Raw genomic sequence first — 16,428 nt, 5'->3', positions numbered from 1 at the left:
TTTTACATCAAATGTATCTTTTGATAGTATTTTGAAGTATAGGAGGAAGAGTACGAGGTCATGGAAGAGGGAATTAGTGTAAAGGAGGAGAAGAAGAGGATGAGGGTGAGAGAAAACGAGCAGTTATTGTAAGAATGTGGGAGTCCTTTGTGTTGTGTTTGATCGGCGTCCACGATGAAACGTTTGAGGCAGCATGTGAGGAGTTTTTCAGCTTGGATTGGCTGCATTCAGATGTGTAATCTAATACTTTTTGTGCTATTATCAGGATGATTTATTGACCCTGTGCGACTGCCCAAGCTGGTCTTTGATGTCTGGTGCAGCTGTCGGTCTGCGTCTCTGTCTTTATGATTCTGTCTCTTCCTCGGTGATGCTCAACCAGAAGTACTTGAACTCACGGGGGCTCTTCTGCTGTCGCTTGATCAACTAATAATAAATACAAATGTTTGGGTGACACTCTACAATAACGTACAGAAAATGTGAGATATAGATAACTCCTAATCACATGTTGTAGAGTAGCTAACAATTAGTTAATTAAAAAAAGTAATCCCTTATTATTTTATGATTACTTTGTGTCCCTTCAAGTAAAGTATAAATAATCTAATAAAGAATCTCCCAGTCTGTTCTGTAGTTACTCATCATTATCTATCATATAGTCCTCCGTCAGGAATTATTAAGGACGTACTCATTAACGATTCATCGTTTATCAAGTCATTTCTTAATTAATCATTAGCTAATGTTTAACATTTGATTAGGAGCTAACTATACACTGACGGTTGAAAAAGTTAGTTCCTCATTCAATCATTAGCTTATCATTAGCTACTCTGTAACATGTGACTCAGTAACTAGTTCACTAGAAATCATTTCCTCATACATTTCCAGTACATTAACTTAAAGTAATGGATACATGGTTGTGACTTCAGGTAAAAGTAATAAACATGGCTAACATAGGTAGCTTAAGAGAGTATTATGATACATATTTAAATAAAGCTTTAATCAAGATCAATTGATAATGTGAATGTTTTTAATGATGAATTTATAGAGAATTATGAATCAATTCTGCAGCGCTGCTTGGTTTTGCAGAGCTTTATAGCGACTTTTTTAAATTGCTTTGCTGTACGCTCCACAAGTTCACTGTTCTGGTTCTCACTGCTCTCAGCATCATTTTCAGAGAGAAATGCTCGACAGACTCACCATGCACAACCTGCTCAGCAGCTAACGACAGACAGACGGAGTTGCTGGGGAACATAGTAGATACTACACATACCTGCGTCTCGTCTTGAAGATCGAATAGGACCGTTACAAATAAGGGATCAGTTTCTCTCTTCTACGCACATTTGAGCTTCATCAAAGAGCAGAAGTGTCCGTGCATAAACATTCAGTTGTGCTCTTTGTTGTCGTGTTGTGTGCATTCAAACGACACACATGTGCACCCTGACGAGTTTCTCCCACCCACATGAAGCTGAATGAAAGACGAGGAACGTTTGGAGATATTTCACACTCTGTTGAGATCGAGGGCAGTTTATGCTTGTGTTCAGCCCTTTTAACGTGCATGTGATTAACAGCAACATGAAATTACATAAAGTCTGGCATTCCTGCATTGCTTGTTATCAAAACCAAATGTTGCTCTCGATCATAGTGGAGCATTTAGCAGCTAAATAGCCAAATTCTTCCCTCAGGGTAGAACAGGAACAAAGCTAAAGGAGTGAATACTGGACTTACATTTGCCAGGTGGCCACAAACAAATTAATGATTAATGTTGCTCAGTAACGACTAATGTGTAAACAAGCAACTGTTTGTTCAAACTTAAAAGGTGATCAATATTGTATTCACTTCATCCGTTTGCGGTCACAAAGAAAAATCCGCCGAAAATCAGTTATTGCAGGTTTAGAGTAACGGATGAAAGGTGAGGCGGTGTCGATGAAAGGGTACTTGAAGAATGAAAGGGTTCATCTGACAGGGCTGTGGGTACATCAGACATAAAAGGCTGGGAAGCATTGCACTACCTGTTCACCACCTGCCTGTGTGTGGTGCTCTCTGTCTGGAGATGGAGAGATATAGGAAGTGAAGAGGGGAAAGATGTGGAGGTTCTCAGAATGTGAGCGACTGTAATAGGAGATGGAAGAGAAGTTAACAGACAGTCTGTCAATATCTCCTCTTCATCTTCCTTTCAATCTCCTGCTGTGGCATGTGGGTGACTGTGTGAAGCAGTTTGTTCTTCATCCAGTATACGAGTCTAAAATTGTGAGCATTGTGTTCCAGGGTACTGGCTGTAAGTCTGAGCCTCACAGTGGAGGGATGAGAGGAGATGTAAAGGGAAAAGAAGGACATGATAAGATGTCATAAGAGGGGAGGGAGGGAAGTCTCTGCGTCGCTGACAAGAAGTGAGAGGAAAGAAAGAGAAAGAGAGAGACGGTGGGTGTAGGGGGGGATGAAGTTAGAGCTGACAGGGTAGCGTGACATTTTCCTGTGAGGACAAACTGTTCCAAAAAATCAACAAAGAGGCAGAAACGAGGCACTGCAGCACCGAGTGCAGAAATGTTTTTGCTTCTCTGAAACATGCATGTGCTCTCAGCATCCGCAGACACTGATTGGCTCACTCTGCATCTGCTCTGCGTATCAAATGAAACCTAATCGAGGATTTCCTAATTGGCTTATGAGCTCGTTCATATGTTGGAACCGAACAGCACACTTCATGTATGTGTATTCCACGGTGCACTAAAACCATCATATGCGGAGGATTTGCGCGGACACACACAGGATTAAATCATCGCCATCTGTCCTCGCCCATATTTCGGTTAATCTCCTATTTTCATTCACTGAGCTCTCGTAATGTGAAACGGTGGCAGCGTAGGGAAACTGTCATCCAATTTCAACTGGTTTACTAACCTCTTTCCCAGCCACGCCGCACTGCTCATCCTCTCCTCTCATCCCTGCCTCTCCCTGCACTTCCTCTGAGGTTTTTTAAGGACACGGCGTACCCAGTGCCCTCCTGTCTCCGCTCATCCTCCCTCCTCCTCTCTCACTTTCTCTTCTCCTCTGCTGCTCCTCTACTCACTGTCATATGTCTTTAGCTCCTAGTCCGTCTCCTCGGTTAACCTCCCCTCGTTTTTCTTTTGTGTCTGCAGCATTGTAATGCCAAGCCACTCTGCATAGCGGGCATACCCTATCTAACATCTGGGCTCCAGAAAAAGGAAAGGAGCGGGCTGTTCCCCTTCCACATAAATATTACACCAACAGAGAGGGGTGAGATGGCAAGAGACAGAAAATAGGACCTTGCACAAAGGTGTGAAAAGAGTCAATCACTGACAAAGAGGGTGTGTGCGTATATTCAGGTGCGCGTAGATTCACACAGCACGCAGGCGGGCGGGTGCACGTGCACCCACATGTACAACTGGCAGGATAAATCGGGTCCTGCTCTCACACAGGTGTATATTTAGCCGTGACTGCGCCTGTTGGCAGCGACTGGTATTTGGCATATTCTCGACAAAAGAACCCGCAAGAGGGGTCAGCTGACACACACAGAAGAGATGGGGAGAAACAAACAGACAGCCAGGGTGGAATGAGGAAAACTGATTTCAGATTCCCAAGAAGTATTTTTTAAGGGATACGATGTATTGACGACAACTAATTAAAACTAATTATGAAATGAAAGACATCTTGGAAAATACACTTTCAACCTTTCTCTGGAATATTACTGAGCAGGCTTGACACTGACTTTAAAAAGAACTTCAGATACACAACATATGATGAACATGGACAATGCCAATATAGGATGAGGCTAGTGGAGGGACTGCAGTTTGTGATGATTGGAGACTCTCCAATTGCAGTTGACCTAACATTGTCTATGCAGAAACAGGACTTCTGGAGTACATCTAGAACCCTGGACTCTAACGAGAATCTACAGGCAGATAATTGGATCTGTTCTGAATCCAGTAGTAGCCAGGGTTGCATACTTGTATACATAATTGTCTGTATGTAGAGCAGAGGTGGGTTGGCTTGTGTCACATTATGTATTAGAGTTTGATTTTGACTCGAGAGGCAGAAAAAGTAAGAGCAGACGGAAAAGAGAGGGAAAATGAGGCGAGATCAAGGGAAGACATAGAAGTGGAATAGGCAGGGAGACAGGTAACAGGAAAGAGATGGAGGAGGTGTATTGTGCTGGCCAACCTGCAAGGTGCAGTGTATTCCCCGGGGACCAATTTATACAACATACACATGGCAGCATGTTATCAATAGTGTTTCCTGCAGTGGAAGCTATCATAGTAGTGCGCACCAATTATTCAGCCTGGAGCACCAAATGTGTGGTCGCTACAGCAGAGGAAACGCTACATGGCTCACAACACTATTGATCAAAGCCTGTCGGCCTTTGTATGCGTGTGTGTACCTGTATGTTTTCTAAGTGCACAGGCATGATTTTCCCATTTCCGCTCAAGTGTGCGTTTGGTGAACGTGTGTGTTCGGGCACATGAGGCACAAGTGAGAGCAGGCAAAGATGTTGTTTATGAAATTGGTGTCATTTATCTTGGATGTGGTGGAGGCTGTGAGGGGAACACAGGAAAGAAACTTGTTGTCAGTGTTAGAGTGGAGTAGATGTGTGTGCAGAGGATTTGAACAAACGGGTCCTCCTCTTCAGGTTCTACCTCGTTCAGATCACCCTGTAGCATGAACAGAACCAAGCCTTGGACTCTGTTGATTCTAAAATACTAAAAAAAGCTTCGGGGATCTCGTGGTTGCAATGATTCGCAATTATTGAAAAACTATTTAGTTGACTGTTCTGTACTGTAATACCATACACTGTATACACTGTAACACTTACTGCCGTAAGTGATCAACAACTGCTTCAGTAGCAAAAGACATTTCCAGCAATTCTTAGGCTGAAAACAAGCATTATCTCGTCTGTTTTCTTTGTCGTGGCTCAAAAACTGACATCCATAGAAAGGTTTGTGTCATAAAGCCATCTTTTAAGACAATGTGATGTATGGTTAACACTTTTTATGACTGTTGCATGTCATATATATTGTTGTGATTTTAATGTTGTTGTGCGCTATCATGGCGATGAACTCTTGTTGTGTATAAATATTTGCATGCTTCCTTTAACCTTTTCCACGAACTGTCATAACAAAGACACACCTGAACCCAGCATTGCTAATTGACACACCTGAACCCAGTTAAAATCAGCGATCTCATTCGCCAGTTGCCGACTCCACTCCCCTATAAATATGCCAGAGTACCTACTGAACCAGATCTCTTGAAGGATGTAGACCTGAAAGGATGTAGACCTTACAGGCTGTTTTCCTCACTGCGCACGGATCCTCCTCCGCTCCTCCTCATCTGGTGAACCAGCCCTTGAAGGATGTTTCCCAGGACAGTTCCTGCCTTGCCTCCCTGCAGATCGGACCGGATCGGATCCCTTTTGCTCCTCGCCGTGCACTGATCCTCCTCAGCTCCTCCTCATCTGGTGAACCAGCCCTTACAGGATGTTTCCCTCGCTGCGCACTGATTCTCCTCAGCTCCTCCTCGTCTGGTGAACCAGACCTTGGAGGTTGTTTCCCAGGACAGTTGCTGCCTTGCCTCCCCGCAGATCGAACCGGATCGGATCCCTCTTGCTCCTTGCTGCACTCTATCGACAGTCCGGCTGGAGCACGCCCTTTCCCTGGCGCAAGGGAAACCGCGGAGCTGTTGTTCCATATTAACTGGACTGGACTTTTTGTATTTTTAAACCTGAACTATTGCTTGACACATTTAACATTATTTTAACTATTTATTAACGAGGTGTTTTAAAAGTAATGTAATAAAAGTCAATCATTTTATACGTAAATTTGGTGTCATTCTCGCTGTGTTGGTGTGGCCGGGAATCCGAACCTGTTAAATTTGATGTTAGCGAGCTACTCTAGTCCGTTACATTTGGTCTTATTTTGGCTTCTGGAGATTAATGACATGCTCCATATGTTACGATCCAAAATCCAATAATTTCGGCACGCTGCAATGAGATGAATAAATCGCTGTTTTTGTTATCTTCACCACCATCGTGAGTTAAAGGGAGCCCGAGGGGACATCTGAATGAAAGCCTTTTTTGTTTGAGATGGGAGAGGGCAGAGATCTGCACTCTACTGAGTGCACTGTAGTTGTTTAAATACAAGTTTTTTGTGAGAAGGTTGTGGAAGGCAGATATTTGAACTTTAGGGAGAGACAGTTTTACTCTGCTTCCAGTCTTTAAGCTAAGCTAGGCTAACCACTTCCTGGCCAACATAAAAAAAATGGCTAACTAGTCTGAATACCTAAATGATCATGTCAGACAGAAACATAAATGCAATGTTATGGTTTAGCATCAAACAGCAGTTGCAGCTTTAAGCCTGTGTGAAAGGTGACGACCTCTGACAGTAGTCTCACATCAACGGGGTCAATCACGGATTGAAGGAGCAATACACCCACGTCTTCAGAGGTATCGGTACTAAACGAGCCTGAACGGCTTTGTTCTGCAAGTCTGATTTAGCCTGTCCCTCAGCACCTAGCTGCTCGCGGAGGTCCATTTTTGGACCCAGTACCTAAATGTAAAGTCAGTGATGCACTTTGGTTCAATGGACATAATTATATTCTAGGAACCGTTGACTTTACTGCTAACAAAGAGCACAAATTTATTAATTTAGTCAAAACAAGTAACCAGAGGTTCACTTTCAGCAACACTGACAACTTTGAAATGGCTATATTTAAAAATAAAACCGAAATGCTTTTATACTTTAAATACCACAGGATTCTTTAACACAAACTCCACTGGGGATTAAAAAATTGATTATTCAAATGACTACTGGATGTAAAGAGACGCATATGTTCAAATGGACGACAGGAAAGCAAATTGAGTTTGCAATGAGAAACATCTTTCCGTAAGCGTCCTTTCATTCATGTTGATGTATGCAATCGGCCATTTATACTGTAGACTGCATGTCATTTGATAGGTAGTGATCCCTGATGAGCGTCGCCTCTGCCTCTAACGATGATTAAAATGGAGTACATCGCAGTACACTCAGATGATTGACAGAACAATGTCCTTCAGAGTGTGTGTGCACGTGAAAGCAAATGAAAGCGTACGCGCACATGTAATAACTGTGTGCTTATATGTGTGCATTTTATTGTAAGTGCATTCACACAGAAATATCCCCCATATGTTAATAGAGATTTGTGCATGTATGTATGTTGGTTTGTGCTGGTGTGTTGTGAAGTGTGTTGCACGGGCATTAATGGGTTCAGATGGCTCTGATCTCTCCTACTCTCTATCATCAGTCTGTCTCGCTCTCTGTGTCTGCATCAAACCCTGTCTGACAGGTTTGGCAGCTCGTCAAGTCTACTCTGCTCACACGCCAATCAAACAACGGCCAAGCAAATAAGCAATTAATCATTAGCATCCACAAGCAGCCGACACAGGGGGAACGAGGAGGAGGAGGAGGGCCAAGGAGACGGGTTCATTTGGGTTGAAATATGACTCCACCCCCTTTACACTCACACACACACACACACACACACACACACACAGTTCCCCGGTGAATTCTGCAGTGGCGACCATATAACAAGAGGATTATCTTCTTAATAAATCAGGGGATAAATTATGGAAATGAACATGGGACAGTAAAAAAAGAACAACTGTACAGCATCTGTTGACTAACTAAGGTTTTCCTCTCCACTCACATTAATGGGGATTAGATAGTCTGTGATTGAAATGATTAAATGGGAGAGAGTGTACCTTTTGAGTGTGTAATTCTATGTGCACACACGAGACAAATCAGGCAAGTATTTGCTTTAAAAACGGGGTATTTTAGGCCGAGCTTGGGGGTAAAATAAATGACTTAATCAGGGTTAGTGAAAGTAAAGTATCAACAGTAGGTCACCCTCAGATATCATCTTGTTTCTTTCTCTCAGCTTGTCATGTCTACAGAAACCTGCCTCCTAAATATTATATACAACCAATTCACATTGGCCAATATATTCTTGAGAGTCTATAAGGACAAACAGAAGTGCCTAAAACCAAACCAATATGGATGCCTCACGTCAACAAAAGCCCAATGTTCAAGGTAATTAAACGCAGATTCAGTACTGCACAGTATGTTTAACCTGACCAATCATGCAACCGTCAGGTCTTGTGTGATGACGTAATTGCTTGTAATCTTACCTATCAACCTGCCTTCACAGTTTAGAAGTTCAATAAAATTCTCTAAGTACAGTAATACACATCCTTGTGTGGGTGTTTATATGTTTTACTACACTTAGTCATACTCTCCAATATAGTTTTATAACCTGAGTCGCTTCCTCTGTGTGTTTACTTGGTGTCAGAGAGAGATAGCAGGTCCAGTGATACTGACTGCTCTTCCTGTCTTGTCTCCTAAATGGTCCCGACAAGTTGATTGTCCTGTCATTGGCCAAGGTGTCCAGGTCAACCTCTGACCCCTGAGAGATAATGTCACATATAGTGACATTAGAAAATAGTACTAACTTTAAATATAAAGTTATCAATAAAATGTATCCATCCTAAAAGATTGTATTTTTGCAGTTCACTCCAAGACTTGCACTATCACTTTGTTATAATACACACACACACACACACACACACACGCACACGCACGCACACGCACACGCACACGCACACACACACACACACACACACACACACACACACACACACACACACACACACACACACATAATCCAGCCTATATGAGCCCCCCACCCTCGTCTCAACACACATGACTTAACAGTTGAGCCCTGTGACCGCACCAATTGCACCTTCAATGTGATAACTTGGAGTCGGAGGGAGAAACTGAAATCTGAGAAAGATGTGAGAAAGAAAAAAAAACACTGAAAAGTGAGTAAGACAGAAAGCAAATAGAGACAGAGAGAGTTTGCTGGTTAAAGAAGGCAGTAGACTAACAGGCTTTTTCTCCTCTCCCAGGGGTCCACTGGAGATTTCACAACTGGATGGCTGCGTGGCTTTGCCAACTCTCTCTCTGCACCCGTTCCACAAGCACACAGATCAGCAGCATCAGTGTATGTATGTGTCTCCTTCTGTGTTTACAGCCCAGGAGTAACTGCGATGATGTATGCGGTTCATTTTTGTAACAGTCCCTCAAACCGCACGACACACGTCACCTCAGCCAAATGGCAGGGTGCCTCCCGAAGATGCAAACGGATGATAACGGGCTCTATCTGCAGTCAAAAGTGACACAGCTCCAAGCTGTTAATATGGGGATATCTGCCGCGTCGCCACTGGCTGCTGCAGACACACACATACACACAGTGGCATGTGAAGAATGAGGCTTTGACACATAGACAGACAGTCGCTTGTTGATATCAGATGCATGGCGATGAAGCTGGCAGATAAGGTGTGGCATTTCTGATCTGACATGCACTCATTAAATTCCAAAACCATGAACATTAGGAAAATTATACAATAAAGATAAGATGCTTCCTGTGCGTTGTTGTAACCTTTTGGTATTTCTCTTTCAAATCTAAAAGATTAGAGTTTGTTGTGTTCACTTTGGTTTTACCTTGAAATAAAGTGGTTTAGACAATCTGGCTCAGGAGTTAACTTGTTTACAACCTGTCTGATTGCGTTTTTCTTTTCTTTCTTTTTTTTTTTTAGCAATGTCTGAGTGATCCCTGGTCTAAGCAACAACTTCAGTAAGCACAGATATCCTAACTGATAGAACTAATGATCAAAATGACAAAGATAAGACTCCGGCTGTAATCAACCAACATTTCCTTTAACACGCTCTGTCAAGGTAAAAATCAGTGCACCCAAGGTCAATCGGCAGTTCATTTGCTAACTTATCAGAACAATCCCAATAAAGATAAAATCGCAATCATGTGCTCAAGCAAGGAGTTCCACGAGGTAACTTCTAAATTGCCGTCACTTGAAATATCACTGTTGACTTTTTCTTTTTTTCACCTATCGCTGTTCAAAGTTTACACTTGCAGTGTCGGCTCTCTGTGATACTTTGCCCCCAAAGCCTCCAGTCTGTAGGCTGTTGACTTACCATATCTTGAGTTATGCTTTTGTTTTCACTTTACACTTGAGCTATGACGCACCTGCGCTAGCTTTAGCCTTCAACTCGCTATAGCAGAGACACTCCCTAACGTGTTTACACTGATATCTGGATCACAGGCATCTGAGGGACACACGTGTTGTACCATCAGTGCAAATACACACAAATCATATGACAATACATGAAACATTTCCACTATACCTTGGTGAAAAAGGTTTGTTGGGGGTAAAAGGATAGGGAAATAATTTAGTTTGATATCGTATAATACATTGAAATAATTCGGAAGTGTGTTCACTTTAAGATTTAGCATTCAAAGGCAGCAGTCAAACTCTACAGATGTGTCTTTCCCTTCTCTTCTTCCACAATTCTTCCATTTCTCCTTTCTTCGCCTCCGCTCTGTCTGTTTTTTCTTCCACTCCCCCGAGCAAAGGGGACAGCTGCCTATCCCTGATAAACGGCTGGCATTTGGCGCAGCGAGAAAAGGGAGAGATGGGAGTGAGGAGAGGGGAGGAACGGGGGGGGGGGGTCGTATGGGCGCGGCACATCGGTCGAGACGGCGAGAAGTGGAAAAGGCAGCAGGGATTAAAGAGCAGGGTTTTTGGCAGTGGTCACTGTAGAAGAGGAGAGGGGGGGGGGGCGAGGAGAGAGGAGAAGATGAGGTCTAACCATGACCTAGATTCCGAGATGCCCAGACATAATAGGGAGGGCCTTATCCCACATGAACCCCTCACCCCCAACCCTCCATCTCAGTCAAAACAATAACAGAGAGGAGAGGGGCCCGGTTTGGGGATGGTTCCTCCTCACCACCTCGTCCTGCGTGTACTGCGCTTGGCCTCTCTGTCGCTAACTCCCAGCAGCTGGATGCAACGTTGGCCCTCAAATCTCTAGAAATTCCTTGGGGTCATGTTTGGATAAACTTCTGCCGGGGTCTTTTGAACCGTTTCCAATTTAGTTCTGGATTTGGTTTACACTCTGGATTGTTTACTTTGTTCGGAGGACAAAATAATCCCATTTGGAAAGGCTGCACATTTGTTAACAATGTGTGTGTACAGTGTGTCTGTGAGCTCATGTGTTTTCAAGCTTTTTTTTGGTGAATTTGGAATTACATTAAAGGGAATAGTTGGACATTTGGGCAAATGCGCTTAAGACAACAATAAGAAAATACGAGAAGAAATAGTGTGGCACATCTTTTTGTACGAGCAAATGAGCCTACTTCCCAAAATGATGATCTATTGCTTTAAGAACAAAGGCCTCATTCAACCGTTCTTAAGAAGAAACGTCTTCTAAACACACACAAAGATTCTGACATTCACCAAGGTTTTTCAAGACTACACATTTCAGTGACTTACTTAAAATGTTACCTAGCAATAATAACGATGGACAAAGTTATGAAAATATCTGTAACCCTACAAAATATTTGTGCCAAAATTCTTAAAGTTTTATCTTCGGATCAGGATTACAGCATAGTTTTTGTCTGAGTATGTCTTTATCTCTCATTCTGTTCTGTGTCTTCCTCCTGCACAGTGAGCTGGAGCTTATCTTGTACTGTTGTCCTGGCTGTGGACTCAGACACAGACAGTCATTGCGATGTGAGATGTCTCACTAGGACTCGTCATGTGACCTGAGGCTGCCCCTGAGAGTTGTTTCCTTGTTGCCTCTTATGAACCGATATGAACCACGTCACATGCTCATGATGCCCAGTTAGTAAGCAATTTAAGAAACAGTCCAACATTTAAGGACATGCACAAGACAAGATAACTTTAACTTAAAGAGGTACAAATGTAGTGAAAAACAGTTGTATTGCGTTCAGAGCAGCTTTTTTTCACTCACCCACTTCCCACCTATCAGCCTTGTCTCCTAAAAATGACATCACCATACAACGAGACTGCATTGTGAGGGAAACGTATTTTCTCCCGGACAACGTTTGTTTTTGACGTATCACAAAAAAAAATTCTGATTCAGAGTCCACAGACTGTATTTGGAGAGCGTCGGAGTGGATGGGACACGACTTTCCCCCAGGAGACTGCTGTGAAACCCAGTCAACACTCACTTATTTGAACTTAAATAACGTAACAGACATACTTATTTTAAGACAAAAATGTTGTTTTGCTAAACATAACCAAGTAGTTTTGCTTTGTTTTGTTTTGTTTTGATTTAAAACGTTAACCGCAGGTTTATAACTCCAACTTTAATCCGAGGGAAAATATGTTTCCCTGGAAATGTAATTGAGAATGCAGTTAGGTGCAGTTGTTGGCACTAGCTTCTCACTTGGTGGTGGTTGATTGTAGAAATGCAGCACTAATTTGAGATCAAGAACTAGCTCAACATGCCATCTTGTCTTGACATAAAACCTGATTCTTGAGAGGAAGATTACTCGCCTAATCTGTACACCGCAGTGACATTTCATTCCTCTGTTCTGTGTAAGAGGAGTAAAAAAAAGAGGCTTATTCTCTTATTCGGTCAAATGGTAGCGTGAACCAAAACTCTAGTTATTGGCTGGATTAGCACGGCTGGATCACGGGAATATTTTAAAAGCCGAGGTCAGTGGGTTGGTTTGGGTTAAACAGAAATTGGTTGTGAGTCAGAGATGGGGAGTTAGTGAGTGCAAGCGTGGGAGGATTGTGGGTTTGGTGGTCAGAGAGAGAGAGAGGGAGAGTGAGGCTCATCCCATAGCCACCGGCGACAGTGACCAGCCACGGGATTTGCAATCTGCAATCATTCCAAATAGATGCTGTGCATCCATAATAAGCGTTATGCACTCATGCAAAGTGACAATTTGCACGTAAATACAACCGTTGGACAATATGGCGGTCTATTTTTGACTCATGGCTGCATGAAGAAGAGAATGAAAAAATGTAAGAGTGGGAGAAGAGCTTCATTTCATTGATTTAGACAAAATCATTTATAAAAGGTTGCTTCAAAGACAAAGGCAGCATGAAATAACTCTCCTGTAGCTTCTCAAACACTCCTTGAAGCTTGTTGGTTGTACTTCATGTCCAGCTGCTGCCACACAACACAATAAAGTCATTACACAAGTGTGAGAGAGACTCTATTAAAAAGAGCCGGAGACTTTAAATTTAAAAAAGGAGAAAGATCCTACGAGGATAGCAGAAAGTCTGCCAAGCTAGCGAGTACAGTGAAAACATACAATTACGTGAGCTACTTATATGTTCCCCCAAGGCCAAGTGATTGTAGGTGTGTTCTCAAACAGCAGCATCCTTAACAATCATCCACTACAACCGCCAGCGCTTCAGCTCCAAATCTGACAGAACAGAGACTAATATAACCTAACTGCTAAAAATAACACAACACAGTCGGGATATAAATAATCCTAGCGACTAATGTCAGGGGCACTTCCTCCCTCTGTTCCACGCTGAGAAGGGCCTGTGGGCACAAATAAAGAGAGAGTGGAAGAGGGGAAGGAAAAAGAAGGGCGGGATCGCATTAAATGAAGAGGAGAGAGACAATGTGGGCAGTGAAAAAGAAAAGAGTGTGAGACGGAGTTCTGACACTCATGGTGGATAATGATGTGGCCACGGAGGAGAGGAATGTGACAACTTTCCCTTCTCTTCCTGCAGAGAGACAAGAGGCTTGGGGCCAACGAGGCCAAGCGGATGCTTTAATTATACGAGACAAAGCTTTGGAGGATGAGGGTGTGTGTTGTGCGTGGGGGTCCTTGAGTGTGTATGTGTGTTTGAGGTGAAAAAGGGAGTAGGGGAGATGACTTGTGTGGAAAACTGTTGGGTTCAAAACTGTCAAACTAATCATATGTATATATCCATTTAAACACACACACACACACACACACGCACGCGCACACACACACACACACACACACACACACACACACACACACACACACACACACACACACACACACACACACACAGGATGGAGTATATGCAGCATACAGCTCATATAGAGCCAAGTCTATTTTACTACATGAAAGGCTAATAAAACTGACAAAGATCTTAAGGAATGCAGCTGACAACATAATTTGACCTGATATGCAGCTTGGCGACAAATATAGCAGCAAAGAATACTAACCATATCTAAAAATATTACTCTGCTGACTGCCTAAAATGAAAAGTGCAGTGTTTTGAATGACACTTAACAGAGATTAATTTTTTACTAAATCGGGCCACTGATTAAAACTATTAAAGCTCATTCCACGTGGGAATAAAACAAGGTTTACTTTCTGCACAACTCGAAAGACTTTGATCTATTTGGGACACTTGGAAGCGGCTGAGGTCCATGACATGGCTCGACCTGGACTCTCTTATTACAGGGTTTGCAGAAGCAGTTATTGGCTAAACAGAGTTTAGTGGTCGCACGTTGAATAATGGATGATTGGCCCTGCGTTCCTTTTTTGAGGTAAAATGGGCACCTAGTAAATGAGGGGCTGGTCAGCACTTGCGGCCTTAGTGACATATGGTGCAGGGCTGCTAACGTCACCAATGCACACACAAAAGGGCGTCTATTAGAAGCACACACACATATATAAAAAAAATATAAGTCCATATGCACACAGCCCCGTTTGACAGTCATTGGTCAACAATCAGCAACAGGTGCAGCTGGTTGAGGGAGAACATGTGTGTGTGAGTATGAAATGGAAAACCAGGCCACTCTTTAACTACTATGAGCCACGGAAATGCGTCTTCTCCCCCACCCATGCATTAGCTTTAAAACAGGAACAGAGGGGACCTCGCAGTTAGAATGATGGACGGCCTCCACCAATCCCACCACCACCACATGAAGAGAAGAGAAAATAACTCTTTTCATGCAGGCTTCTCCTCTTTTTTTGTATAATTTTCCTCAAAACACTCTGAAACACTGGGACCTAAACCAACATCAGGCTGCTTGATTGCTTTGAGCATGATAAAAGGGCAAATGAGCTTTATACAAGCGTTGTGTCCAATGTGAATTACACGCTTTTTGCTCATGTACTATTATAGAGCAGCTAACGTTGAAGACAATGTGACACATTTTTAAAGGACATATTCTCATAGTAGTCACTAACCCGTCTCTAACCTCAGTATTTCATCAGTGTAGTCAGGTCATAATGAGAAGCTGGATCTTGTGGAAGATGAGAAGGTCAGTTATGATCAAGCCCTTATGCTGATGCAGGTCTTGACACACATCCAGCATAACCTGAAACTCTGGGTATGTAAAACTCTCAGATCCCCCAGGCATCTGTCACCCGGGGTCACAAATAAACAGGGACTATGGGGGGGGGGGTTAGGGTTATGAAACCCACATCATGAAAAGCCAATGAACCACAAGATGGGAAAATCAAAAAATCGAAAGCAAAGCCGGAAACAGCTTTAGAAAAGGTTTGTCTAAAAGTTTTCCCTATGAAAAGCTATTCATGGAATAGTTTGACATTTTGGTAAATTTGCTTATTTTCTTACTTTTCTGCCAAGAGATGAGAAAAGCGTTGAATTTGAATCTATAGCCAAAATACAGTTATCTTAGCTTAGCTTAGCTTAGCATAAGGACTGGAAGTAAGGGAAAGCAGCTAGCCTACAGCTACCACGTCCTCAAGAGCTTATTAATTAACACATTATTTGTTTCATAGGTTTTAAGGGAGGTTTATGCTAAGCTAAGGTAAGCTAAGCATGACATAGCTGTAGCTCCATTGATTTTACACATCAAAATCTGTTTATAGGCGTTAGGGAGTAGACCTACTGCTGCGCATGGGGAAAAAAAAGTAGCATCAAGGTTTTTAGATTAGCCGCTAATAGCATAACAAACCCAAATTTATAACTGTTATAACTGGTGGTGCTTGTGTTGCATTGTGGGTAATGTGGGCACCAAGTTTTTACAAGTAAGAGAAATGCATGGAATAGGAAAGATGATTTCTCTGGTTCTGCTGCATCTATTTTTATCCCTTTTCTTTTATTGTGACAATGTTAAAGGACTGCAACACTAACGGTGGAGCATTCTTCAAGTGGACACACATGAAAGTGGTATTGAGTCATAAAGATGAAGGATAGTCCCACTGCTCACAACGTCCCCCTGATAATTCCACTTCTGCTGGATTAATAAAACCGTCATTTAACCAACATAGTATTTCCGAATGGCTGGAGTTAGAGTTGCAAGGTCATCACTTGACAACAGCAATCAACATTTCAGTCAGCGTGTACCAGCGTCTGACAACTCAATGATACACTCCTCATGTGTTCAGTGTCAGACCAGCCAGCACTGTATGTTTACTGCTAAACAGTGGCACTCTGCTTTCATTGAAACAAAATGTTTGTCTTTTTCTTGACATTTAGGTTTAAGCTCTGGCTCAGTTTTTTATTATAATAGAAATGGTTCATAGAAAAGAAAACAAATAGAGGTCCCAATGAAGGAGAAGCATGTGCCCCCATGTTGACCTTGAAATGCCAATGCT

Source organism: Cottoperca gobio, chromosome 23 (genome assembly GCF_900634415.1).
Source record: "Cottoperca gobio chromosome 23, fCotGob3.1, whole genome shotgun sequence".
Lineage (NCBI taxonomy): Eukaryota > Metazoa > Chordata > Actinopteri > Perciformes > Bovichtidae > Cottoperca > Cottoperca gobio.
Note: the sequence above shows the minus strand (reverse complement) of the source record.